Raw genomic sequence first — 18,924 nt, forward strand, 5'->3', positions numbered from 1 at the left:
ACTTGATCAGAGAGAACAACTTCTTCCTCATTATTAGATAGTGCCAAAAACTCCATCGGCAACATGAATACCATATTAATATCTACCGATGGACCCTTATTTTTGTGTTTTACCTGCCACTGCTGATGACCGGACCTCTCATTGGAGGAATTTTCCTCTCGGTATAAATCCTCCTGATGCTCACGTTGCATCCTCCTTTTCTGTGTCTTTGTCAGACCCTCTAGGCACCATCGAGGAAACTTGGTTTTCCAAACCGGCTGATAACAGGTCCCAGTTGATTCTACACGGCGTATATTAGGGTCCCTGTAGAATATTTCTTCATCGGGAACTCTTGCGTTTGCCATCTCCTCAAGCTCCTCTTGATTCCTTGGAAAATATCCAGCGCGTTTACCAAGCCTTTCATGTACACTAAGTCTGCCCCCCAGCCGATCATGCACTGATGCTCTGCCTCTGATCGGCTCATTGATAAATAAACCCTGATTGCCAGGTTGAAACCTCCTTTCTGACCGATTGACCCCATAATAACCATTGCACTCAGGGCAATTTTCAACAGTTGGCAATTTAATACCTTCTTCCCAGCAATGGATGAAAAACGGGCACCTCCAATGATCTTTATGCCGATACCATTCTTCCTGACGTCTCTCTTCTTGCTGTTGTCGATATCGGTCCTTACGCTGACGCCAACCCTCCTGCTGCCTTCGATGGATAATCACAATGCCAGGTCGAGGAGGGTTTTTGGAACTACTGCTTTCTCCCAGCAAACCCTTACTTTTTGCATCATCGGTAGTTATCCGATGTTGGGGATCCACTGATGCGTTTTTCTCAGCAGCCTCTGACGTCAATACCTTGGTCTTCCCTTTGGCCTCCAACATATTTGCTGGAAAAGGGTGTTGATCAATTTTCATCGGCTTCTGGTCTTTGGAAGTACCAAACTTAATTCTCCCAGATTCAATAGCCGATTGTAACTGTTGCCTGAACACCTTGCACTCATTTGTACTGTGTGAAGTTGCATTGTGCCATTTGCAGTACAAGATCTTCTTCAACTCTTCTGCCGATGGGATCACATGATTAGGTGACAGCTTAATTTGGCCCTCTTGAAGCAGAAGATCAAATATCTTGTCGGCCTTGGTGATATCAAAGGTAAACTTTTCTGGCTCTTTCTGACCAAAGGGACAAGATATCGGCTTTTTATTCTTAACCCACTCAGCTAAGCCGATAACTGGTTCTTCATCAGAATCAGAATCTCCTACTTCTTCAACAAATGATACTTTTTTACTCCAATTCTTTTTAGGTTCAAAAACCCTAGTATCTTGATCAGAGATCCTTTGCACAAGATGACTGAGGCTTTCAAACTCTTGAGAAGCATATATGTCTTTAAGATGTGGCAATAACCCTTGGAAAGCCAGATCGGCAAGCTGCCGATCATCCAGCACTAGGCTGTAGCACTTATTTTTTACATCTCGTAGCCTTTGCACAAAGCTTTCTACCGATTCATCATTACGCTATCTCAATTTTACTAAATCGGTAAGCTTCTTTTCATGGATTCCAGCAAAGAAATACTTATGAAATTGTTTTTCTAGATCAACCCAAGTAATAATAGAATTTGGTGGTAATGAAATGAACCATGTAAATGCCGATCCAGACAAAGATGATGAAAATAATCGAACTCTTAATTCATCTCTGCTAGCTGCCTCTCCACATTGAATAATGAAGCGATTGACGTGTTCCATTGTTGATGTATCATCTTGCCCAGAGAATTTAGTGAAATCTGGTACCTTGTACCGATTTGGTAGAGGAATTAAATCATATGCAGGAGGGTATGGAGTCCGATAAGAATAAGTATTGACCTTGGGCTTTATCCCAAACTAATCCTTCATAATTTCTGCTATCTTATCGGCCCAAAAAGCATCAGCCTCCTGCTGATGAACTGGCTGAATTTCTACAGGAGGTGCCTGCTGATATCCCTCCACATATCTTTGTGGCCCACGATCTCCAGCAATCGGCATATTTGCCGTTACTTGTGGCCCATTAACCTGTTGGAAAGGATTCATCGGCTGAGCTGCCGATGCTTGATTCTGGAAACCAGCTTGCATATGACCTTGTTGAATTCCTGCAACCTGCTGATTTTGCTGAACTGTATGTTGAACAGGTAACTATCCTGACCAACCATTATTAGAACTCATCGGTACAAGACTTACCGATGGCTGGTAATTTGCTGACATTGTTGGATAATTATAACCAGCTTGAGGCATGAACTGAACCCCAGTTTGACTCATAGCAGGGGCTTTTTGCTGCATCGGCAGTAAGCTTGCCGATGGACTTGAATTGGGTGTTTGAACCAAAGGCATCTGGAAACCTCCTGGAGTTGGTTGCACAGTAGTTGCTATGGCATATTGAGGCACTTGAGCCATCGGCGAAATAGCCGATGGTATAGGAGCTTTTCCTACTGCATCAAACACTTGAGGTAACCCAGGATTGAAAGCAGATGACTCCAGAGGCATACCATATCCCCACCAATTAGCAGGAATCTGGCTATTCTGAGACACAGGGCCTGACATAGCTGATGCCGATAGATCTGTATTAAGCTGAACTCGTCCTCCTAGTAGTACCGGATCTGATCGTATCGGTGTAGATTGAATATTAGGTAAACCTGCTGATACTGGGGGAGAAGTAACTTCTGTACCCACAACGGCCGAGGGAGCCGATGGAGTATTGACAGATGCCGGCTCTGGTTGGTGATAGGCAGGCCCAACATAATGCGGTAACGCTTGTCCTTCTTTGAGAGTTCGAACCACAGCATTATGAACAGTATTGGACAGCACATTGAAATGATTAATCAAAGCATGATTTACTGCAGAATTAACCATCTCTTGAAGTTTACCAGGATTGGAGTCAAAGGTAACCTGCCGAGGCAACGACAAATCTTGCTTCTGGATGACTTGTCCACTCTTGTTCAGGCTAAACGATTTCAGACAAAGCTGCCTGTATTCTTCTACAGCCTTTTCCATAGCCTGCCTCTGCTCTTCCTTAAGATCTTCTTCTGATACCGCGATAATGTTCCCTGAATCGATCTCGGGATTGAACATATTGATCGGATTGATTTGTCCCACCGAGCATGCCAAAAGATGTGTTGATGCAAAAGTGGATCTGCAAACACAAAGGGCTAATACCCGAATCGATATCCAAAGCATGCCAGTCGATTTGACCTGTTAATCGACAAGGATGAAGATACGAGCACTTTGGTCCTGACAACAGCGATACGCCCGGAAGTCACGGCCAAGAGGTACTCACGCGGAACTTGAGAATCGCCGAAGGTCGCACTGAAGCGATGCAACTCGCCGAATCAATGAGAACTCGTAAAAAGGAAAAATATGCAAATTGACGAAGTCGCCAAAAAGTAAGTAGATGCAAATAGGAGTAAAAATTGGTTTTGATATTGATTGATATATCTTATTACATTGCCCCTCAATCTATATTTATACCCTGATCTAAAGAGACATAACCAAATACGACTAGGACATCAAGTCCATATCTAAAGAAACACGTGACTCTTACATGAATCATACTCTAACAAATATAGAAAAGGAAATCAACTCCTATCTATTTCCCTGTCCGCCTCAATTACGATGGAATTCTCACCGACCTCCTTTCCATCGGCATACTTCCTGTTTCATCGGCAGTAGTTTTCAAGCCTTCCTTCATCAGCATCGACAATAACATCTCCAACCTTATCGGCAACGCCCGAATCTAAATCATCCTTTCCATCGATCACCACCATTCATCGGCAACCATCTTTACAAGCTGATTTTCATCGGCTGTTAGCGTATACAGTAACTTTCCTCCTGCCGATTAGCCCATTCTGATCATTTTGACACGTGCAAAAAACGGTGTCAACAGGAAGGAAAGGAGTGGGCCCCGCTAGCGGCCAAAACCTGGGCGCGTGAATGCCACGGCCGTCTTGGCCCATGATTGAGTCTCAGCCAGGCTGACCATTGCCGGATCCCCATGAACGGGATACCGGGACTCCAATCGAACAAACTAGTTAGCAAAACACCAAATCTCACAGCCACACCCTTGAAGGGTCCAAATCACCCCCAGGCGATTCTATCCGAATCACCTGGGGGCTCAGGGGTTACACCCACCGGGTTCGCTCGCGCGCACCCGCTGGCCAGTCAAAGAAAGCCTCTGAAGAAGTGTTCCACTCCACTGTAGGCTCGGGGGCTACACCCACCGGGTGTGCTCGCGCACGCCCGCTGGCAAGTCGAAAAATCCCCCAGGCGATTCCACCCGAATCACCCGGGGGCTCGGGGCTACTATCGGGGACCAAATACTAGGGTACAAAAAGAGAAGGAGCTAATAACCATCAACGTTGACACATCCGAACAAGACAAGAGCACGACTACACCTCATGCCCGATGTTCGAGGGTGAACTCCATCTCGCCCGACCCCTAAGGGTTGGCTCCGCCTCGCCCGATCCTTGAGAGCTGGCTCTGCCTTGCCCGACGTCTGAGCACTAGCTCTACCTCACCCGACGTCCGAGGGCTAGCTCCGCCTTGCCCAAGGTCTAAAGGCTGGCTCCGCCTCACCCAACATCTGAGGGTTGGCTCCACCTCACCCGAGGTCTGAAGGCTAGCTCCGCCTCGCCCGATGTGTGAGGGTTACCTCCGCCTCACCCAACGTCCGAAGGCTAGCTCTGCCTCGCTCGAGGTCTGAGGGCTGACTCACCCTACTCATGACTCCTTTATGACAATGTGCGGAGCAGATAAGGCAAGGCGCTCAAAGTCAACAACAATACCGGGGACCATACCCTGCACGCCTACTGGAAAGTACCATCAGGATATGACAAGACGAGTGCTTTAAGCCCTTCTAGGCATGTTAGAGCCTAAACAGTGTTGTAGGTGCCGACATTTGTCTTATAGTGTTGTGCGCACCGCCATTTGCCCTCGGGCGTAGATCCTGATGGAAGCATACGACAACCATTACGGTCCAGGAGGAAACTCGCATCATCTATAGTAACGAACATGCAGTCACTGCGCCGTCTGCTCCCCGTAGGGTCACAGATCAGCACCCTGGTCCGTCGCGCCGCCCGCCGGGGGGATGGGACGTGACCACTTGCTGACAAGGTCAAAACATGGCATCATCAGTGGACAGATGCCTAGCGCAGCACTATTAGGATCAATAGACATGCACCCAGCATGGAGCTATCCCTGGCACCGTCTGCCGAGTCAGCGAGCTCGCTCAGAGGAAAAGGAAGACCTGGCATCTTTGAAGGACCTTCTTGGCCTCTGGTTTTTCTTCTTTCTCCCATTTGTAATCATTCCTTCCCCTTAGTCAATAAAAGGGAAGGTAAGACACCCCACGAAGGGGGGACCAATCAATTTCACACATCACACCACATAGCTGAGCAGTATCTAGGCTCTTAACACCTGTTCGACCTTTCCATTAGAAACTTGGGACATGTCCCTCTCTCGCTCGTTTGTAACCCCTTCTACAAACTTTTCAGGGCAAATAACACGAGCAACAGCCACGAACTAGATGTAGGGACATTCTACCCGAACCAGTATAAACCTTGTGTCCTTTTAGCACGCCATCTGGGCCAGATGCGCAATAACACAAATTCACTCGTTGGTGTTTACTCGAAACACTAACATGCCTCATTTGTATCCCAATGAGCCTCCCTAGCTGCCTTCTTGTGCTTGCATACATGCTTTTTTAGCTTTCACTATGCTGCCTCTGCCATCATGAGCCTATCCATGCAAGTGGCATAGGACTCCTGCAAAAAGTGATTGCTGTCCTGGCGAGTACAAATCATCTTCATTACTGCAAACATAGTGCTCATGGCGGGAATAGAACTTTTCGCCCGCTCAGCTCTATCATGGATCAACGCATTGTGGTTGCATTGTGCCCAAATTGCTGTAGCAGGATCCACTCTAGGAAAAGTATCAGCTGCACTACCAATTAGTTCATCCCTGTGCTGCTGACAAATCTGGCTCAGCACCTTAAATGCAACTACTTGGGTAGCTTCCCAAGGAGTTTTTCCTTTAGAATCTGCCTTCCACTCCTACCATAGGGGTGCTTGGGTACAAGTAGGTATGGTTAGCTATACTTCATACCATGGTTGTCCCTCTAGATATCCCTCATTCCAAAACTAGCGGGGCGGTTCAGTATACCCCACAAAGTGCAGTACCCTCCAGAGAAGGGTAGGGGTACCGAACATCTCTAGAAAAGTCTCACTCCTAGCTGGTGCTGCCATCTGTACCAACAAAATATAGTGCAACTCTTTGTGAGAACAACGTTATAATAGAAAAGAGTTACTTAATAGAATAAGAAACTTATAAGGGGAGGAACAATGCAAGTATGTAAATGAGTGAATTATCATGATGCATGCATGTTCCATATGTCCTCACAAACTTAGGAAAAATCAAAACTTCTAGCGGCATACACGGTGGGTACATACGTTCTCTCATAATGTCGGATCCATAAACCTGGGGTCCCTCGGGGACCGGCTTCCACGCCAGGGCTCGGCCCAGGAAAACAGCATGTAGTCCATGGGCCGGCCCAAAAATCTAAAAAACAACGGGCCGGGAGGACAGTCCGGTCGCCGACCGGGAGGTCTACCCGAAAGGGCAAACACCCGCTCGTCAACTTCTTCGGCCCACCTCTCCGACCGGAGCGCTCGCTTCGGGTACCGGCCGCCTCTAGATGGTCCCTCCGATCGGAAGGCTTGGCCCAAAACGTTGCTTCCTACTCTGACCCCGCGACTCTGACCGGGGACCCGTAGGAAGCCTACATACCGCTCTTCTCCGACTGGCGCGGCTAGGGCCGACTAGAGCCATCCGACCAGGGACGCCCACCCGGAAAGGACCAGGGGCGAACAGAGAAGGCAGCGCACTAAGTCAAACCACGATACTAGGACCATACCCTGTACGCCTGCGAAAACAGTGCTCCATGACCGCCTTGACACAAGCAGTATTGTAGGCGCCGACATTTGTGTCTATAGTACTATGGGCGCCGTGGGGCTCCCATACAGCAAAAGGCCCCCCATGCCTCTAGGCACCGATAGGGGGTGCTAGGATCCACCATACCTAGTACACGTGGTGGGGCTCCTCACCTACCAACAGTATTTTGTAGGTACCGATGTCCACCCTTCCTGAAGAAGCCACCGCAATCTCCCACGTGCACCTGACATTCTACAGTAACATCAACAGTGTTGTGGGCGCCTACCATTATCCACTCCTCATCGGCGTGGGCAACAAGACTTTGTAACATCTGTACTCTCTCCCTCTCACCTGTAAAGCCATCCCCTTCTTCTATAAAAGGAGATGTGCTCCCTCCAACGAAGAGGGCAATCTTCTTGAAGTTTAGATTCACTAGACCGATAGCTCGCAAACCCTTGAGCACACGCTTGAACACCTACCTTATAGCGGAGTTCCGGTCGCCCTCGGCCCTTCCGATCGGACCCGACTGGGCCTCTCGTACACCCCTCTTTTCATCTTCTCGTTTGTAACCCCACTACAGACTTCGAGCACCTGGGCTCAGGAATAAAGTCACCGACCGACCTAGATTGGACGTAGGGCATGTTGCTAGAACCAGTATATATCATGTGTCATTGAGTGCTAGGCCACCTCTGATCACAACGTACAGCAAAACTACAAATATTCACTAGTTGGTCACTTTCTGTACCGACAGTTGGCGCCGTCCATGGGGAAGACGTTGTACGTTCAACACTTTTTGGTCATCGGATGGCCCATTTTTCGCCACCCCCACCGTGGCAGGCTCGGGCGATACGATTCGCCTTGGCTCACTGGAGTATCCCTCACTCTCACCTACGGGGATGCGGGTTCCACTTGTTTTCCATCCATCCCAGGCCTTCCTCTTTGAAAGCCTGGACTTCGTCGCTGACCGGCTCGGCGTACTCCACCTCCATGATGAGACTCACGACCCGGCACTCGTCGAAGAGATGTTCTCCATCGACTCCGAGACGCGCGACCTCAACGGCGCGGCATCTGCGCTTCATTACGAGCAAACTCTCTGCTCAAACCCCACTGTAAGTAATACGCGTACCTTTATTCGCCCTTTATTTACTACCTCCCACCGATCATCCGAAGGGACCGCACCACCCACGCCACGAACACCGTACATTCGGTTCCCCTATGGCATCGCGTCCTCCACAGACGCTCACGCTCGGGGGCTCCGAAGAATGCTGGCACCATCCCTCCTCATGTCCAAATTCGTAGGAATGGCAGGCTCTGCTCCAGCCATTTCCCACAAACTCCCGGATAACGAGGGCGAGAGCGATGGTTCCAGCATCGGTGATGTGGCGTTCTGCCACCATCCATCCCGAGAATGTGCTATGGCGGATGGTCCAGCACAACCGCCGGTGGTTGCCAAGTCCGTGCAAACTCACACCCCTCCGGACACGTGTGCGGGGGCCCTCGCATCTGCGCAAGCGCACGCCGAGGAATTACGACAACGGTGGTAGAGCCAGCCACCGCCTGCACTGGCGCGGTCGATGCGGCACGTTGCGCCCCATGCGCATGGCCCAACGGGTGGCACCTGGTGTCATGCTCATTAGGTCCAGCACGACATTGTGAACGAGGGGAACGTGTCCCACAATTCACCCAGGCCGGCCAGAATATCGCTGCTGCAGCAATGCTTCTCCGCGGTGTTCCCGAGCCTGTCAACCCTCAGGAACGGGCAGTCTACCGGAACCTCCGGGTTCTAGTAGAGGCCACCGCCGTCCAACAGGCGGAGAGCTCTGCATCGTGACTCCGACCCGTGCCCTCTCTCGCCACCGAGGGGATGGGGACGTGCCAGCTGGATCGTTCCATTTGCTCGCCACTATAGCCGTCAGGCTCGGCTCACGGTGCGGCAGCCGCGCCACGGTCCGACCAGGTGCCTGCTCCACACCGACCACTAGGATGTGAGCGGCCCAATCCACACCAAGACGCTCATAGCATCATCAGCAACCAGCATCAGGCCCGACACGGCAACGATGTCCGCCGTACGGCAGCAGGTGACACGGATCCCGGCCGAACCATCGAGGAAAGCGGTGAAACGAGCCCCAGGCGCGTTCGCCGGCCAGATGACTGGAGCCCCAGCCCTAAGGGCCTGGGGCCATGGGCTTTCAGTCGGCGCATCTAGAGAGCACCGTTCCCACAGCGTTTCCGGCCTCCCTCCAACATCACCAAATACACTGTGGAGACTAACCCAGGCATTTGGCTCAAAGACTTTCGGCTCGCCTATCGAGCCGAAGGAGTGGATGATGACTATTTCATCATCCAATATCTTCCCATTTGCATGGGGGAACATGTTCAGGCCTGGCTTGAATTCCTTCCACATGACAGCATCCGCGATTGGGCGGATCTCAAGAGGGTCTTCATCGGGAATTTCCAGGGGACATACGTCCATCCGGGGAACTCCTAGGACCTCAAGAGCTGTCAGCAGGAGCCTAGCGAGTCCCTACGGGATTACATCCGTAGGTTCTCTCAACGATGCAACTCCCTCCCTGATGTCGTCGACGTAGATGTCATCAGTGCATTCCTTTCCGGGACAAACTGCGAGTCCCTGATCCACAAGCTTGGCTACCTAAAACCCCACACCACCCGCGATCTGCTCGACATTGCCACCAACCATGCCTCTGGCGAGGAGGCGGTCGGGGCAATCTTCAGCAAAGGCCAGGACAAAGGCAAGCCCAAGCGCATGGATCTAGACAAAGGCCCCTCCGCTCAGAGGGGCAAGAAGAACAAGAAGGACCGACGCTGGTCAGACAACACCGCGTTGGTCATCGCAGCTGATCGCGCGCCCAGGCAGCCCCAACTGGGACTGCCTGACCACTTCAACAAACTCACGGATGGTCCATGCCCCAACCATGCCTACCCCGTCAAACATCTCTAGAAGGAGTGCGAGCTCCTCAAACGTTTTCTCCGACAGGCCGGCGGGTCAAAGGAGGGAGACGGCAAGGAGTCGATAGCCAAGAGGGGAGGCGCGGGAGGCAACGAAGGAGGTGGTTTCCCTGAACCTGAGGAGTGCATCATAATCTTCGGCGGGTCCGACGCCGTCTGGACTAAACGCCAGAATAAGGTATGCTATAGGGAGGCGTGCGTCGCCGAAACGGTCGTCCCTTCCTTTCTCAGCTGGTCGGAGTCCCCAATCACCTTTGATCAGAAGGACCATCCCTCCTGCGTAGCAACATCGGGACGCTACCCGCTCGTCGTCGACCCCATCGTCCACAAAAAACACCTTACCAAGGTGCTGATGGACGGGGCGAGCGGCCTCAACATCCTATACATCGACACCCTCGATGCCATGCGCATCCCACGATCGGAGCTCCGCCCGGCGGGCTCCCCCTTCCACACAGTAATCCCGGGTGCGCAGGCATACCCGCTCAGACAGATCGACCTACCCGTCACGTTCGGCAACCGGACCAACTTCTGCTCGGAGGTCCTCACCTTCGAAGTGGTGGACTTTCCAGGGTCCTACCATGCCATCTTGGGGCGGCCGTGCTACACAAGATTCATGGCGATCCCCAACTACACCTACCTCAAGCTGAAGATGCCAGGACCAAATGGCGTCATCACCGTGAGTAGCGCCTTCTCACACGCCTTCGCGTGCGTCCTCGAGAACTATGAGCTCGCCACTGTGGTCGCCAACTCCTCCAAGCTCCTGCAGCTCAGGGAGTCATCGACCCCAGCAGTCCTAGACTGCAACAAACCGACCTCCTCGATGGCCTTCCACTCGCTCGAGGAAACCAAGACAGTGGGTATCAACCCCACCGACCTAGCCAAGACAGTGCGAATCAGGACCCATCTCCTGGCCAAATAGGAATGCGAGCTTGTCGACTTCCTACACGACAATCGCGATGTCTTCGCATGGCAGCCCTTTGACATGTCGGGGATACCATGGGGGGTCACCGAGCACGCACTACGCCTTATCTCGGGCTTGAAGCCCGCCAAGCAATGCCTACGTCGTTTCGACAACGAGAGGCGCAGGGCCATAGGCGAAGGGATCGCCAAGCTCCTGGAAGCTGGATTCATCAGGGAGGTTTTCCACTCTAACTGGCTCGCCAATCCTGTCCTTGTCAGAATAAAGACCGGGAAGTGGAGAATGTGCGTCGATTACACTGGACTTAAGAAAGTGTGTCTGAAGGATCACTTTCCTTTACCACGCATAGACCAGATAATCGACTCCACCTCGGGTTGTGAAATCCTCTCCTTTCTGGATGCCTACTCAGGCTATCACCAGATCACGATGAAAGATTCTAATCAGCTCGCAACCTCATTTATCACCCCATATGGTTCGTACTGCTACGTGACCATGCCTTTCGGTCTGAAGAACGCTGGCGCCACCTACCAAAGGTGTATGTAGCAATGCTTCACCGATCAAATCGACCCGCCTAATCAGCCCGATCAGGCTGAACGGCCAAAACCAACAATCGCCGTCTATGTTGATGACATAGTGGTCAAAATAGCTCGAGCTTGCAACCTGATCGCGAACTTGGCCGCAACATTCGTGAACCTCCGAAGGTTCAACATCAAGCTAAATCCCGAAAAATGTGTTTTCGGGGTCCCAAAGGGGAAGTTGCTTGGATACATCGTGTCCGAGTGTGGCATCGAGGCCAACCCTGAAAAGATCGCAGCCATCTCCAACATGGGCCCCATACACAACGTAAAGGACGTACAAAGGCTCACCGGCTGCCTGGTGGCCCTTAGTCGCTTCATCTCCTGGCTTGGCGAACGGGGGATGCCACTCTATAAGCTCCTCAAAAAGACAGACGCCTTCGTCTGGACTGAGGAAGCCCAGCAGGCTCTCGAAAGCCTCAAAACATCCCTGACATCAGCCCCGATCCTCGTCGCTCCAGAACGGGGAGAACCCCTCCTCCTTTACGTCGCGGCAAGTAACCATGTGGCGAGTGCTGCCCTGGTCGTCGAAAGGGAGGAACCGGGACACCAGCTCAAGGTATAGTGACCCATATACTTCATCGGAGAAGTACTTACCGACCCCAAGGTCCGGTACCCCCGTTTGCAGAAACTCCTATATGCCGTACTAATGGCCACTAGGAAGCTCCTACACTATTTCACCGACCAAGAAGTCATAGTCGTCACTTCATACCCACTCAAAGACATCATCCGCAACCGCGACGCCGCGGGACGAATCTCCATGTGGGCCCTTGAACTCATGGGCCATGACATTAGGTATACCCCCTGCACCACAATTAAATCTCAGGCTCTCGTGGATTTCGTCGCCGAATGGACGGAGGTCCAGCTACCGACCCCGGCCGTCTCCCACGAGTACTAGACAATGTACTTCGACAGGTCCGTAATGGCACCCGGCTCAGGGGCTGGAGTGGTTCTCATCTCCCTAAACGGGAGTAGGCTCCGCTACGCCATCCGCCTCCACTTTTCGGCTTCAAACAACACCACAGAATACGAGGCCCTTATCAACGGACTACGCATTGCCATCGAGCTCGGTGCTACGCGACTCTATGTCCGTGGCGACTCAGAACTAGTCGTTGATCAGGTCATGAAGGAGTCCTCCTGTAGAAGCCCCCTCATGATAGCATACTGCCAAGAGGTGCGTAAGCTCGAGGACAAATTCCAGGGAATCAAACTGCATCACGTCCCTCAAAGGGACAACGATGCCGCCGATTTCCTCGCAAAACTAGCCGCCAGGCGGGATCCATCCCCGAGCGGGGTCTTCATCAACAACGTCCACGAACCGTTTGCCCGCGTCCTAGAAGGTCGAACCCAGACGCACCCCAATGGCCAACCGATGCTCAAAGGCTCTAACCCCGACACCCGGTCGGCGCTCGGGGGCTCCAACCCCAACGCCGATCCGGCACTCAGGGCTTCGATCCTAGCACCTCTATAATGACGTCATCTGCGGACGTCGCCATAGTGGCACTCGATCAAACCGACTGGTGAATACCACTACTCGCCTACCTCCTTGAGGAGGTTCTCCCACCTGAAAGAACTGAAGCCCGACGAATCACTCGACGTGCCAAGACCTTCGTCGTGCTCGGTGACGAACTCTACAAACGGAGTCCGTCGGGAGTGCTCATGAAGTGTGTCCTCGCCAGCCGGGGGAAGTAGATCCTCCTCGAGGTCCATGCCGGGATCTGCGGGCATCATGCGGCCCCAAGGTCCCTGGTCAGAAAAACCTTTTGCCAAGGTTTTTACTGGCCCACCGCGCTACGAGATGCAGAAGAGGTTGTTCGTAGGTGCGAAGGATGCCAGTTCTACGCTCGGCAAACCCATTTACCGGCGCAAGAGCTCCAAACCATCCCAATCACCTGGCCATTCGTAGCCTGGGGTCTCGACATGGTAGGACCCCTCAAGAAGGGCCCAGACAGCTTCACTCACCTACTCGTAGCAGTCGATAAGTTTACTAAATGGATAGAGGCCAAGCCCATCACCAATCTCCGCTCGGAAGAGGCGGTCAAATTCTTCCTCAACATCATCTACCGATTCGGCATTCCTAACTGTATTATCACTGACCACGGTACCAACTTCACCGGGAAGAAGTTCCTGGACTTCAGTGATGGATACGGCATCAGAATCAACTGGGCTTCGGTCGGACATCCATGAACTAACTGTAACACCCTAGGTGTTTGGCTTCCACTAATTGCATTTCATTTCATAAGCATGTGTATCATCTATGTCATCATTTCCATTGTCACTGAAACATACATATGCAACATTCGCACATTCTGTTTGTTTCGTATTTGAGTGCTTATGAATGATAGTATTGCAACATATGAATGCAACATAAATTTCTCATACCTTGAAACATGGCAACATGGTAGAAATATGACAAGTGTAGAATAACAACCAAGCCATGAAACATATGAAACATTTCATTGCAACATATGATTGAATTGTTTGTTTTAGTTGTTTTATTCCATGTGATCATTAGAAGTGGTATAACAAGTTTGTAAAGTGGTTGATTATGGTCTAATACACCTTAACTACACTTAGGTTACTTGTTGGGACATTGTTCATGTAGATCAAAATGACCAAAATGCCCTCAAGTGCAAGTTTGACTTGAATTGACCCTTGGAGTCTCACTGTTTGACTGTTTAAAAAGTGTAACTTAGAGTCTATGCATGCTTGAGCAACCTAAAGCAAAGTTGTAGCTAATTTAGTAAGGAACAAAAGTTGTTTTATGGTCAACTCATGAAAATGTCTAGAACATGGTCAAACATGGCCCACAAGTCAGAATTTCATGCTAATCAACACTGAAAAATCTTGCTAAGTCATTGATGTCATTTCAGTGTGATCGAGCCATCTTTGGCTTGTTGTAACTTCTGATCCATGGCGAATTAGGTGATGGTTCTTGAAAGTAAATTGCAGATGGATGTTTGGTCTACATTTTTCATGAACACTGTTTTTGCAAACAAGCAACGGATTAGCCAGTTTACCGCGAGGAAGTCACGCTGTCAGGCTGCTCACCCCGACTGAATGGAAGCTACAGTGGTCGCGTTTTTCAGAAAACGCCGGACGCGTGTGCGCCGCGCATCGACGGCCGGCTGACCGTGCTGGCCACGCGCCGTGCGCCTCCTGGCGTCGCAGACGCGCCTTGAAGCCACCCCGCGCCTGCCGACGCCCTCGCCAGTCCTTTTTCATTTCTCCGCTCGCCACTGCAAGCGCAGCCGCAAGCAGCCACTCTGCCATAGCTCCGCCGTCGCAGAGCTTGCTCACCGCTGCAACTACCCGCACTACGCCTTCACCATAGCTCCGTCGTGTTCATCTGGACCTTCCCCACCTTCTAGCTGAGCCAATCGTGCTGTAGGTGAGGACCTTGGCCAGTTTTCCGACGCCGTAGTCATGGCCTACCTCGCCGGAGTTGCGGGTCATCGTGGCCGGCGCAGCTCCGCACCGCTCCTGCTTCCCTAGCCTTCGTTTCATCTTCTCTAGCTGTCGTATTTGCTCTAGTTATGACGTTACCGACGAAGCCATTCTGGCCGAGCCGGAACACGGCCGCGCACCACCGCGCCATGGTCGCCACCGGTGACATCACATGGCTACACTCGCGCACTTCACCACAGCCATTAGCAGTAGCATAGACAGGTCCGCCTTGGTCTCTGGAAGCTGATGCGCGCTTTGCCTGGGTACCTAGCGCCGGGGTTCACCGGAGCGCCGCCGTGCGCCATGGCCGAGCCGCCGTGCGCCATGGCCGGCGTACCTAGGGACCAGTAGAGAGAGTGATTGGGGCACCAATCAACGCGGGAGGTCGTGACGGTCACGAAGGTACTCTCCTCGTCGCCGGAGAAGTCGCCGTCGGCGAGCTACGCCACCGGCCGTCGCTCCTCCCCTGCTTGTCTCGCTGACACGCGGGTCCTCCCGGTCAGCGTCGCTGCTGAGGCGGGAGTCCAGCCTGGGCCGCTGGCGCGCGTCTTGGGCCGCGCCTGTGTGCTCGCGGGCCGCCGTTTCTTGGGCTGGCCCGAGTAGGGCTGAGAGTTGTTTTTCCGATTTTGTTTTATTTATTTATTTCACATATTTATGTACATCTTGAAAAATATGTAGCTCCTAGTATATAGATCCAAATGCTAGGGTTCTAATTTTGTTAAGTTCCTGGTCATGTCTAGTATTTAACAAAAATATTATATGGGCACTTGTTTTAGAAATTTTTGATGGTTTAAATAGGACTTTGAAATGTGTTTTTGGATACATGCAAACTTGTTTGAATTTTATCTTGAGTTTCTGTGGTCCAAAAATTATGAAATTTTGTGGGTCCTCTATTTTGGTTTATTAGAAGCTCTGGTAAAAATTTTAGAGCTAGTGCATGTGTAGTTTTTAAGTTATAGAATTTCCTTTTGTTAATAGGTGGATCTTGTGTGAATTTTCATAATTTTTCTATAGATCCAGTGAAGGTGAAATTTTATGGGTGCTATTCTTATGCTAGAAGGATGCTAGGAAAAATGGGAAATCTATTGCTTGACACTTTTTAATAAGGTTTCCTAATTATGCTAGAAATAGACATGTCATCTGTTATTTTGGATACAGCAAGTTATGTTGGTCCAATGGCTTTGAAATTTTTATGGTAGTCTATGTGTAGCATGAGATAGCTACTGTAATTTTTGTAGATTTTTATGAATAGTTTTACTATATATTGCTTAAATCACCTAATTAACTAAATAAATTGGAAAAGGATATTAAATAATTTATTTAGAAGTTGGCACTATACTTTCTGATGTTTCTTAGGTGTGAAAAACAAGTTGGTAAACTTGGTTTGGTCAAATTAGGCTTTTGCACCATCGTTAAATAATTAAGTTAGCAACCCTGTCATTGCGGGACAGATTCTAGGTCTACTGGAATTGGAATTGGTCAACTTCAGAATCATGCTTTGATGTTTACAAATAAATTGTAGAGAATTTCATAAGCTTTCCAGAATGTCCTCTTGCAAGTCATTTGGAGTTATAGAACTCTGGTTATGATAGAATTAAGTTACTACTTGTTGCATATGAAGCTTTAACTGTTATATTAAGTATGTCTTTACTATTCTAAGTTCATGGTACTGTTCCTAGGTGTTAGGCCTTTAACTGAAGATGAGCATCTTTATCTTAGGTTATGCAAGTTAGGTAAGTTGCTCTTATTATTTAAGTTAAGTTGGATACATGCTTAAAGTGATTTGAATAGAGCTAATTACTCGGTAAACGAGTGTCCAGTGATGTTTTCATAAACACCCATTGTGATTCATTCATCATGAGCATCATGTCATTCCTTATGCATCCATGATATTTATCTTGTGCATCGGCATGCAATAGGTGTACCGGAAGGAGTAACCCTGCTGGAATTCGAGGAACTGAGCGAGCAGCAGCAGCCGACACCAGAGATTCAGGAGGAGCAGCCTTCAGGAGAAGTGCCAGACGAGGTCGCCGTTGAGTGCCCTGACCACCGTCCTTGCAACTTTGTGAAAGGCAAGCCCCGGAGCATATTAAGCCTCCTATTTTCCGAACTGCAGTTGCAGTATTATTATTACATATATTGTTGCATTAAGTTTAGGTGTTGGATGCAAACACTTGCTGCATTGGTTACCCATTCCTTGTCCAGATATTATTACCCTGAATCCTATGTAGCTCAGGCTCGAGTAGTGCTTAGCCCTGCTTTAACGCGGTAGAAGTCGGGTGATTTCCTGTCACCTGCGAGATATAGGAAGATACATGTGGCACGGTTGGCTATATTTGCTATCGTGGAAAAGAACCAGTCTTAATTTGAAATGAAGACCGGACGGAGGCTTGCCGGTTTGCAGTGACTCCGTCTGTGTCGCTTAAGGACTGATTCTTGGAGCCTTTCCTGTTCATGTTGAACGCATGCCTCTCTCTTAGTTGGCCGGCCCGATGACCGACCGTGAAGCTGAGTAGCTCACCTCAGGCCGGGAGTCGATAAGTATAAAGTGCGCCTCGGAAGGGAGCCGTAGGCGTGAGTCCAAGGGCAGGTGATTTAAAAGTCCTGGTCGTCCTGGCAGAAGGGTAATCCCTGAGAGTGCTGGCGCTGATCGAACCCGCGAATTTGGTTCCTGAGATGTTCCAAAGGTGACCCACGGCTACCCTTGCAAAGTATGCCAGGGTGAGAGTTAGGAATACCCCCTCAGCTGAGTTGTAATTCGATTCGAATCGCCGTCTCTCCCGGTTAGTGAGAACTTGACGGGCTTATCTCCAATGTAGATACACTTAATAACTTAATGGTTCAGAAATGATGGTATGATGATGACAGCCTTATTATACCTGCTATGGTTAATATTGTTTGCTCCTAATAAGTGAGTGCTCTAGTACAGGTGCTAATCTAGCGGACAGGTAAATAATGATAAGCTTGATGCTAAGTTTAAATTGGTTACTATAATCTTAAGCTCTTTTATGCAACTGTGTCAAGCTAGCCCACCTGAAAAGCCTTGCATGATCCTTGGTGTCTTTTATTCTGATTTTTGTCGGGTAAGTCTAGCTGAGTACCTTCTCGTACTCAGGGTTTATTTCCCACCTGTTGCAGATGACCAGTTCTACTTTGGTTGCTGCAAGTACTGCCTTCTCCCAGCTGGGGATGAAGACTAGACCGTTGGGCATGGTCTCTACTAGTTCTCGTACCTGATAATGCTTTTGTGGGACATGACTCTGATCTTGGCAATGTATTTGAAAACTATGATGTTTTGTACTAAACTATGTTGCTTCCGCACACTCAAACTTGGTTTGTAATATTTATTTGAACTCTGATGGATGTAATCCGAATGCTACTTATGAAATGTTGTAACGGATGATGTGTTGTGTTGAATCACTACGATCTTGGTTTGTATGTCGAGAGTTGGTTGAAATCCTTCGTGATTTCCGGACTACCGGGATTATGGGAGCTTAAGTATAGGAATTTGATCGCTTCGGTGATTGTTTTTGTACTTGCGTTCTTATAATTTGGTCGGTTCTGTTACAGCTGGCATCAGAGCAAGATTTGACACTAAACACGTCATTTGTGTATTTAAAACAAAAGTATTTGTAAAAATCCTAAATTAAATACTAAGTATTGCCAGTGGTCATATCCCTTATGCCCGAATAAGGACTCTTAGGTGGCTTATTAAAGTACTAACTTGGGGGTTCCTGCTTGTTTCTGTTTCGTCGTCCATACGGCGTGCTATTGTATGGATGCCATCCGCTTGGGTGGTAATGTATGGATCAAAATGCCTCTACGCTCTGGTAAGTGTGAGTTGTGAGAGCATGACCGTCCAACCGTCAGTCTAGGGGAGAGTAGTTGTGGTTGCTCGCATATTTACATGTTCAATCATGTATCTATGAGAGTACTTAAATGTGGGTATCTCTGACGGGTAGCTGTGATACTAGAGTATATGCATCAGGGGATGTATGTGTGAGAGTATTTAGTGTACTGCTTGCTTTTATGCTTTTTGGGAAATTATTGGGCTGAAATGAAATTTTCTGCAGGTACA

This window comes from Miscanthus floridulus, chromosome 10 (assembly GCF_019320115.1).
Source record: "Miscanthus floridulus cultivar M001 chromosome 10, ASM1932011v1, whole genome shotgun sequence".
Taxonomy (NCBI): Eukaryota; Viridiplantae; Streptophyta; class Magnoliopsida; order Poales; family Poaceae; genus Miscanthus; species Miscanthus floridulus.